We start from the raw sequence: 10047 nt of genomic DNA on the forward strand, positions 1-10047 counted from the left end.
TGCAGTGTGCCACTTCCTTTATTTTGATAGTTCATTGGACAACACAACTTCTAAGGGAATTCACAGTGAATATACGTCATACAAAATGTTGTGTGTATTATACTGTATATTATAGGACAATAGTGGAGGTATATGAGATATTTTACAACAGAGGTTGAACTTGCAGCCCATCAGTTAGATGTCTGTGGAACAAGGTGAAAATGACAGATCAGTGTCCAGATGTGTGTATGATTCTACTTTATCACTGTGCTCGCCTCGCCATAGACTGAACTTCCTAGTGTGAAGAGGGATCCCAACACTAGAGGCAGATTTCAAAGTACTTGACATATTTTTCTTGACAATTGATGTTCTTGCTGTGAACATAATGAAAATCTGCAAGCCCTGTGGAGCAAAAACACAAACACAAAAACATGATCAAGTATTTTCAGGAACACACAAGGACAAACAAAGGTAGTGTTTCCATAAAGAGCAGCTCAATTTATTTATGTTTAGTAGGTGTCTAATTGTCAATCGTCTGGATTCTGTGGTACAATAGTACACTAGTATTTCTAGTTGACATTTGATTCATTCAGCAGACACTCTTATCCAGAGTAACTTACAGTAGTGAGTGCATACATTTACTACCTGAGTGGTGGTGAGAACACAGAAGGAGATGTTGAGTATGGTGTACATGGTCTGGTTCTGTGTAATGAGCAACAGATAGCCCAGGATCCAGGAGAGACCGAGCACCACAGCCAGAGAAAAGCTACTGAGGAACTTCTTCTTCATCGATGTGTGTCTTGTACTGGGAAACATAACCAACATACTTAGATTGCTGTAATAGACTGCCGTAATGCTGTGGTATAAGAACAGTATGCTACCATTGACTGAGTGGGTTAAAGCATGGTGCTCATTAAATTTGATGATTTGATTACTAATGACTGAATTAATAATAAAATAATACATTTTATTTTTCACAAGTTTTAAATTGAAAGACAGAAAAAAAATGTACAAGCTTGTTAGTAGGCATTTAAATCCAAACTGATCTTTGTGACTACAACTTTCTACTTTGTGCCCCCCAAATGCCCCCATTAATATTACCTGGTTAAATGTGGGTTGGTCTTAACTGCAAAACAAAGCAACACCACCGTGTTGAAGATTAGCATGAACGCCACAGGAATCAGGAAACCCCAAAACATTGGCAGCTTGAAGTCAAAGTTCCCCTTTGGATCGAGGGCAGCAAGCCAGCTACTGAGAGGTCAAATTCATGAGTTAGAGAGTGGGACAATGTGACAGACAAAACAGGACGCTAGTGATTTGAATAACGTGGTGTAAAGTTAACATGGTGGGTGGCATAAGTAAACAAGAAACCTTTGAACAAAATTGATAATTAAAAATAATAATAATGTTTGAACTTTTTATATTGTTCTTGGCCAATTATTAGCATGCATTATAAACATGCATATGAACATTGATCAGGATAACATTTTACAGCATGAGTTTTATAAAGCAATTGCCCCGTTTTAATTTAAATTCAACCTATTATAAGATAACCACAGAAGAGGAAGTGAATTGCAGTTCAGCACAGCACTCAGGTGTAGTAGTATAGTACAGTAAAGTATAGTATAGCACAGTATAGTACAATACAGTACAGAGAAGTAAGACAGAATTAGTATAGTACAGTATTGACTCACAATTCTTCCTGCCTGTAACCCAGTGGATCATCCACTCTGTCTCTTATTCCTAAGGTGAGGGACACCACAACTGCAGGCAGTCCTAAAGGAGAGAATGATGTTGTTATTTCCTGGTAGATTTGCATGCAGCCATATACATTGTATGTGTGGTATATATATACTTTCTCTAAAGACATTACATCACTATACAAGTAGCTTTTAAGTTCTATTTCAGGCTTATTAGAGCCTGAAAATATCACCTAGCATTAGTTTTGGTTCAAGGAGCCCAGGTCTAATGTCAGCCGAAACTACTAAATACTTGATGTTTCTCCATGCTGTCCTACCCCATCCGATGGCCACGGTATAGGCTGTGAAGTGTGACGGGCTGGTGGCCAGGCTGTTTCTGATCATCAGGAAGACATGTGTGGCGAACAGCGTGTTCCAGGTGAACGTCCCCAACAGGAAGTACTGCAGCAGGACTGCCACTGCAGTACAGGGACCTCTGTCCCGCTCTGTGTGTGTGTCGGACGGGGGGAGAATGTTGTCCTTCTGTATTTCAGGTTTGCCCAGCTGTTTATGAGGGTTGTCCACTCCCAACATGAAGAGGAGGGTGAAGATCAGGAGACACATGCAGACGCTCACTAAGAGGACCGTTGGGTTGGTTTTGCGTGATTTCCTGGGGACAGGTGATAGACAACACTATGTTAGGGAAGTTAGATGTGTAGCTATGGATGTGTTGGTTCATTAATAGTGGGTTTTATAATGGTTTCACCTATCAAGTCCTGTTGGATAAATGGGCTTCTTTACACCATTGAGAAGCACCCAATATTTTTTATTGGTTCTAGAACCCTGAGGGATCTTACCTGGTCCCCATCTGGAATGTTATTGTTAAACTCAACCCAATGATTGACATGGAACATCCCAATATGGTGAGCGCTCAGGGTATTTAAAATCCTTCCTGTACGACTGTAGAAAGAACATTAAAAATATGTTTCTGTCACAGTCATATAGAAAGTCATTGCCTCATGTGTCTGGATCCTGCTAATGATGTATAAGATATGTCAGAGTGTGGTCAGTAAAAGGGAGATGAAGGCAGCTAGCTATTCACCATCAGCACAGCAAAGTTAGTGGTGTGATTACAGAAACATCGCAGGCCGTCTGCTGAGTGGTTGACTTTGGAGCAGCCAAAGGTGCGCCAGTCTTTCAACGTGTAGTTCCATGACACGCAGGCAAAGTCATAGAGGGAGGTGTTGGGAACAGCCTGAGAAGTGAGAACAGACACAAACTGAATTGGTCCACTCACACAGACAGCATTGTGAAGAAGGCGCAGCAGCGCCTCTTCAACCTCAGGAGGCTGAAGAAATTTGGCTTGTCACCAAAAGCACTCACAAACTTCTACAGATGCACAATCGAGAGCATCCTGGCGGGCTGTATCACCGCCTGGTACGGCAACTGCTCCGCCCTCAACCGTAAGGCTCTCCAGAGGGTGGTGAGGTCTGCACAACGCATCACCGGGGGCAAACTACCTGCCCTCCAGGACACCTACACCACCCGATGTCACAGGAAGGCCATAAAGATCATCAAGGACATCAACCACCCGAGCCACTGCCTGTTCACCCCGCTATCATCCAGAAGGCGAGGTCAGTACAGGTGCATCAAAGCTGGGACCGAGAGACTGAAAAACAGCTTCTATCTCAAGGCCATCAGACTGTTAAACAGCCACCACTAACATTGAGTGGCTGCTGCCAACACACGGACACTGACTCAACTCCAGCCACTTTAATAATGGGAATTGATGGGAAATGATGTAAATATATCACTAGCCACTTTAAACAATGCTACCTTATATAATGTTACTTACCCTACATTATTCATCTCATATGCATACGTATATACTGTACTCTATATCATCGACTGTATCCTTATGTAATACATGTATCACTAGCCACTTTAAACTATGCCACTTTGTTTACATACTCATCTCATTTGTACATACTGTACTCGATACCATCTACTGTATCTTGCCTATGCTGCTCTGTACCATCACTCATTCATATATCCTTATGTACATATTCTTTATCCCCTTACACTGTGTACAAGACAGTAGTTTTGGAATTGTTAGTTAGATTACTTGTTGGTTATTACTGCATTGTCGGAACTAGAAGCACAAGCATTTCGCTACACTCGCATTAACATCTGCTAACCATGTGTATGTGACAAATAAAATTTGATTTGATTTGAAACTCACTGTAAATCCTTCAGCAAAAGACATGCATTCACAGTATTCCTTATAAAAATAAATATATAAAAAGTCAATTATATAACAGGTCATTAATAAGCAAATGTGGGAAAGAAGAAATTACAATTATCATAAATCATATTGTATACAATACAACATATACTTACTTCCCTGTTCCTTATGGCGGATAAGCAACAATGGATAACTTAGATCAAGGGTAGGCAACCCTGGTCCTGGAGGGCTACAGGCACGTCATGTTTTTTATTTAAACGACCTGGAAGACCAGGTGTGTTTACTTTAGGCAATCACTGAACTGATCAATTAGCTTAGTTGGTCAGATGTAGTGCCTAGAAATACCTGCGGCACTCCAGAAACTGTGCTGCCTATCCCCTGACTTAGAATTTGGACCACTATGTGTTTCCTGATTCCAAGATAAATCCTACTGTGGGCTTGAAGAGCATCTCAACATGTAATCCAGACACTTGTCCCAGGTTAGCAGAGATGACCCTTCTGCTGGTCCCTGAAGAAGCGCTGAAAGCCTTGGACCTGAAGAACCGGTCGTTTTGGTAGAGCACAAAACCAATGGAGTGGTTTGTGTTTTTACTATGCAAAACTGAGTGGAGAGAGACATCATTAAAACACTACATAGGCATAATGACATTTGAAATTTATATATCCCTTTGAAATCTTTGTGAGTGTGTAAACATCTGTTTCTAATGCCCATAAAACCCTTGGAATTGATGTGTGTGTGTGAGAGAGAGCGAGAGAGAGAGAAAAAGAAAGAGAGAGATTGTTGTTCATGTCAGGACTTCATATACATGAGTAGCATGACCTTGCCTTGTAGGCTTATTGTGGAAATGACTTCTCAATAGTTTATTGACTAGCCAAATGACTTCTCAATAGTTTATTGACTAGCCAAATGACTTCTCAATAGTTTATTTATCCATATGTCATGTGACTGAACTTTACTGGACAATCAATATTTTTATCACTGCTGACATGTTTTCTGAGACCACAAAGAGCAGTTAAGCTCTCTGTGATATCGGTACAAGGAAAATTAAGCTTGAGTTTATACACTATGTTTGTATACCAACATTGACTCACCTGGTGTGAATTTGATAACAATCTGGACATCGGTAGAACCTCCTTTGTCAGCTATCAGTTCAGAGGTATTGGTGTTGAGATTCTAAGAACACAGGATGAGATGTTACTATCCTTTGTGCAAGCACTTCCAAGAGTTAATGAACAGTGAGCCTGGTGAAATTTGGGGAGCGCATCATCAGTAGTGTACCTTTGGTTCCTAGGGTGTTTCGGCCTTTCACACTATACACCCTCCCCAAAGGCGGCCAGCGACAGGGTGATCAATCCTACGCTTGCGTCCCATTCCCAATTAGTCATAGGAGTTGTTGATGATAGCCAACATCCCATGGGACTATGCATGGCAGGGGCATCCTCCTCCCTGAGTCAAGCATTGTTGACCGCATACCTCCTGGCCCTCTCACTTCGGGGCCCAGCTGGGGTCTTTCCTCTTCATCCAGAGCCACTGACTGCTGCCTTCTGCCGCCTCCGATACAGCTTTGATTGCCGAACGCTGGCTCTGGCCCTTAATTCCAAGGTCTCTAAGCAGTCTGGTTGTAGATGTTGCCACAAAACCTCTGCAGCCCACCTCCACTGGTCGGACTTCTGTGTTCCAGCCATGATGCCGTGCTTCGGCAGCTAGATCGGCATAGCGCAGATGCTTTCGCTCATAAGCCTCATCTACTGAGTCCTCCCAGGGTACTGTGAGCTCAATGATGAAGACCTTCTTGAGTGAACGGGACCAGAGCACCATGTCAGGTCTTAGGGTGGTGGTTGCGATCTCCGGAGGAAACACAAGTTGCCGGCCAATGTCAGCTAGCATTTTCCAGTCGCGGGCCAAGCGCAGCTGGTCTCGCTCTAATGGTGTCGAGCCGCGCTTCGGTGGTTTAGCCCCTTCGCGGACAAAGTTTGTCCGTAAGGGCTGTGATGCTGATGGGGGTGGTAGGGAGTTGGTGGCAGCTCGCTTGTCCTCCAGGGCGGACGCAAGGTTTTTAAGGACTTGGTTGTGACGCCAAGTGTAGCGTCCTTGAGTGAGACTTGTTTTACACCCTGTGAGAATGTGCCTGAGGTTGGCTGGCATGGAACAGAGGGCACAGTCCGGATCTTCACCATACCATTGGTGAAGATTAACTGGTGTTGGAAGGACGTCATATGTTGCTCTGATGGAGAAGCTCAACCGCCTCGCTTCCATGGCCCACAGATCCTTCCAGCTTATCTTCCTCTTCTCCACACTGTCCCATCGAGTCCACTGTCCCTGTTTGGAAAGAGAGACTGCCTTGGCCCACCTTGCAGCCTCCTCCTGATGGCGTACTTCCTGCACTACCATCTTCCTCCGCTCTGGTGCAGTGGCCTTACTCCAAGCAGCACGGCTAGTTAGCCCAAGGCCTCCTCTCCCTTGCTGAACATGACCCACAATGTCAGCATGTCTGAGGGCTGCTGTTGCCTCCTGGACTGCTTTTCCTGGCCTCCATTTGCGCCCAGTTGCCAAGGTCGGCGCGTTGTTGCTCACCACTGGGTCTCGAGATTCATTCAGTGTCATCTGGAGCCTGGTTTTTGAACACTTGAATTCCTCTGTTAGACTGGTGAGGGGCAGCTTGAGGACACCATCTCCATAGAGGCCTATGGTGGTAAGGCATCGTGGAACTCCGAGCCACTTCTTTAAGTAGCCTGTGACTCCTCTTTCCATCTTCTCCACTGTTGAGATTGGAACCTCATACACTGCTAAGGGCCACAACACCCGGGGTAGGAGACCAAACTGCAGACACCAGGCCTTTAACTTTCCAGGTAGCTGGGTGTTGTCGATGGACTGTAGGCTACTACTGATGTCTTTGCGCAGCTGTTGCACCTGGTCTTTGTCCTTCAGGCTTGCATCATACCACCTTCCAAGGCTTTTTACCGGCTGCTCAGACACTGTTGGGATTTGGTCATCTCCGATGAAGAATTTCAGGTCAGAGAGTACTCCCTTCACAATCGAGATGCTGCATGACTTGGATGGTTTAATCTTCATACGGGCCCAGCTGATGTTCTCCTCGAGTTTTCTGAGCAGTCTCCTGGTGCATGGGACAGTGGTGGTCAATGTTGTAATGTCGTCCATGTAGGCTCTGAGTGGAGGGAGGCGGAAACCAGAGTCGACTCGCTGTCCACCAGCAACCCATTTTGAGGATCTGATGATAACCTCCATTGCCATTATGAATGCCAACGGAGAAATGGTACATCCCGCCATTATACCTACATTCAGGCACTGCCATGAGGTGGTGAACTCTGAGGTGGTAAAGCAGAACTGCAGATCCTGGAAGTACGACTTCACCAGGGTTGTGATGGTGTCCGGTATGTGGAAAAATCTGAAGGCAGACCACAGGAGTTCATGGGGCACAGAGCCAAATGCATTGGCGAGGTCAAGAAAGACTACATGGAGGTCCCTTTTTTCCACCTTGGCCATTTGGATCTGGTGCCAGATCATGCTGGAATGTTCCAAGCAGCCAGAGAACCCTGATATTCCTGCCTTCTGTACAGATGTATCGACGTACGCATTCCTTTGCAGGTACTCTGCCATCCTCTGGGCAATGACCCTAAAGAAGATTTTACCCTCGACATTCAGTAAGGAGATTGGGCGGAATTGGCTGATGTTCACTGCATCCTTCTCCTTAGGGATCAGGACCCCGCCTGCCCTACGCCACACTTTGGGTATTATCTTATTTTTCCAAGCTGTTCTCATAAGCCTCCAGAGGAACCTCAGGACGTCTGGTGCGTTCTTATACACTTTGTACGGGACTCCATTTGGCCCCGGGGCTGATGCTGTTCTTGCCCGTCGAACTGTGTTTTCCACCTCTTTCCATGTCGGAGGGCTGGTCTCAATATGATGTTCCGGGGGTTCAATGGGTGGGATATCTGATGGGATGGCCAGATGTTCATGTCGCTTTGAGTCAAAGTTTGTTGTTCTCAGGTGCTCCTCTAGGTCTTTCTTGGTTGTTTTTAGAGCTCCACTTTTTTCCTTCGTGAAGAGACTTTTAAGGAACTTGAAGGGATCTTTATAGAATCGAGTTCTAGTTTGTTCTTTCGTCCTTCTGCGTTTCCGTAGGTTCTCTGCTCTGCGGAGGGATGCCAACCGGGTTTTGATATCAGCCTGAAGTGCCTCTATGCCCTCCTTTTCCACTTCCGAGGCCTTCTTCCACTGTTTCTTAAGCTGTCGCCTTTCTTGAACGAGGCGCTTGATTTCTTGTTGCCTCCTGGAAACTGGTGGGGTTGGAACCTTTCTCCCGCCTTTTGCCTCTTCCACTCCAAATCTTTCTGTCCCGTACTCATAGATAATGTCCCCCATTCTCTCCAACTTCTTCTCCACTGTGCCTCGAAGTTTCTCGAGGGTCAAGGTAAGGTCAGTATTCACTGTTTCCCACAACTTCTTGTCACTGGCGCCAGGCCACTTCACATACGGCCTGTGCCCTGGTAGTCTCCTCTCGACTGCAGGTCTGGGAGGCTCGGTGAGTTCCACTCCTGTTGTTGGTTCCACCTCAGTTGTTACTTCGGTGCTTGAGTTTACGTCCTCCATGACAGTGGTGCTGATGCACTGCAAACTATGGTTTGATGAATTCTGTTGGCCACAAAATTACCAGATCTTCCTGGAGAAGGAGATTAATATGAGATACAATCCATACCAAACCTTACTGACCAGCAGAGGAAACATTTAAAAAATGAGATGATTTACCCAATCTGTCAACACAGATATAAACTATCAATTTAAATGCCAGTGTGTAGGTTCACTAGCAGTCTCACTCACCAGTCAGAGCAGTAAACTGGATCCCTACTGTGTCACTTGGTACTTGGACAGACTGGACTACCAGGTTGGGCTGAACCACCGAGGACACATTATTGTGCTGGTCCAGGGAAAACTTCTCCAGGGTCTCTGTGAGGCTGGGAGAGAAACACAGAAAAACATTAGTTTACATGCACCCATACAGACATGCACTGAGGCACACGTACACACATAAACTCAAGCATATGTAGAAATACACACCACCACACACGCACGCTCACACACACACGCACGCTCACACAGACAAACACACTCCTGTACTTTTGGACAGCGTCTCTCTCCTGTGTACTCTCCTCACTGGCATTCAGCAGCTGACTGATGGTGGTTACAGCTGCCACTGTGATGTCCTGCAGCATAATCAAAACCAGGGGATGAACCTCAGGTGTTCAAATCAAATTTCAACTTCAGTAACAACCTTACGTTTCTCTCCAGAACATGTCATAGTCACGACTTGATTTCAAAACATGTTATACCCCTGTGATATTTGCAGACTGAAGCAGTGTGTTAGCTATCTGAGCTGCTGTGGTGATGTTGTCAGCTGACAGCTGCTCTGGTTGGAAGGTCAGGATCTGAGTACTGAAGGTTAACTGTAGTAAATCACCTGAACTGCTGGAGATCTGAACAGGAAGAGACAAGGATTTTTATTCATTATATTTGTTTTATTGTTTTTCAACAAAAGATTGTATAAGTGGCAGCAACATCCTGAACTGTGAGTGCATTTGGATATTATAGTTGCTCAGTTGGTAAAGTATGGCCCTTGCAATACCAGGGTTGTGGGTTCAATTCCCACAGGGGACCAGTATGAAAATGTATGCACTCATTACTGTAAGTTGCTTTGGATAAAAACATATTCTAATTGTAAAAATAAAATGTGATGTCAAACACAAAAAATAAAAAAATAAAGTTCCTAAAACTGTTAAGCAGAATAAAGGAACAGAATACATGATCTGAAGGTAAAAGCCAGTTGTTACTGATCTTCAAACTGTAAGATCCACTCCTCATAATGATGACTGTAACTGACCCAAAGAAAGAAGAACGCTAAATCAAGACTTCAATCAGGATAATAAAAAATATGCTTATTGACTTACATTTCCTAGAATGTCACTGAGGGTTAGTTCACACTGCAGTTCATGAGGAGGACCAAACATTGGAGATCCAGTGTCATTCAAACATCTTGCTGAGGCTTCTGTTAAACCGGCTGGAGGAACCAAGATGAAAAGAAACTCAAGGTTTTGTGTTACCTAACACAACATTAATTAGGACTGTAA

General features: G+C 44.6%; 1 pseudogene across 1 annotated transcript; it reads right to left on the minus strand.

The window, feature by feature from the left end:
• On the minus strand, positions 1-9243 carry LOC110497005 (adhesion G protein-coupled receptor G7-like; annotated as a pseudogene). The gene is made up of 12 exons (XR_016488313.1): positions 9041-9243; positions 8744-8877; positions 8542-8585; positions 4996-5077; positions 4335-4504; positions 2761-2913; positions 2516-2618; positions 1997-2328; positions 1674-1755; positions 1081-1230; positions 625-784; positions 1-381 (listed from the first exon to the last, which is right to left on the minus strand). The product of XR_016488313.1 is annotated as an adhesion G protein-coupled receptor G7-like (transcript).
• Positions 9244-10047: the final 804 nt, after the last annotated feature.

Source organism: Oncorhynchus mykiss, chromosome 18 (genome assembly GCF_057628025.1).
Source record: "Oncorhynchus mykiss isolate SJ-2025 chromosome 18, ASM5762802v1, whole genome shotgun sequence".
Taxonomy (NCBI): Eukaryota; Metazoa; Chordata; class Actinopteri; order Salmoniformes; family Salmonidae; genus Oncorhynchus; species Oncorhynchus mykiss.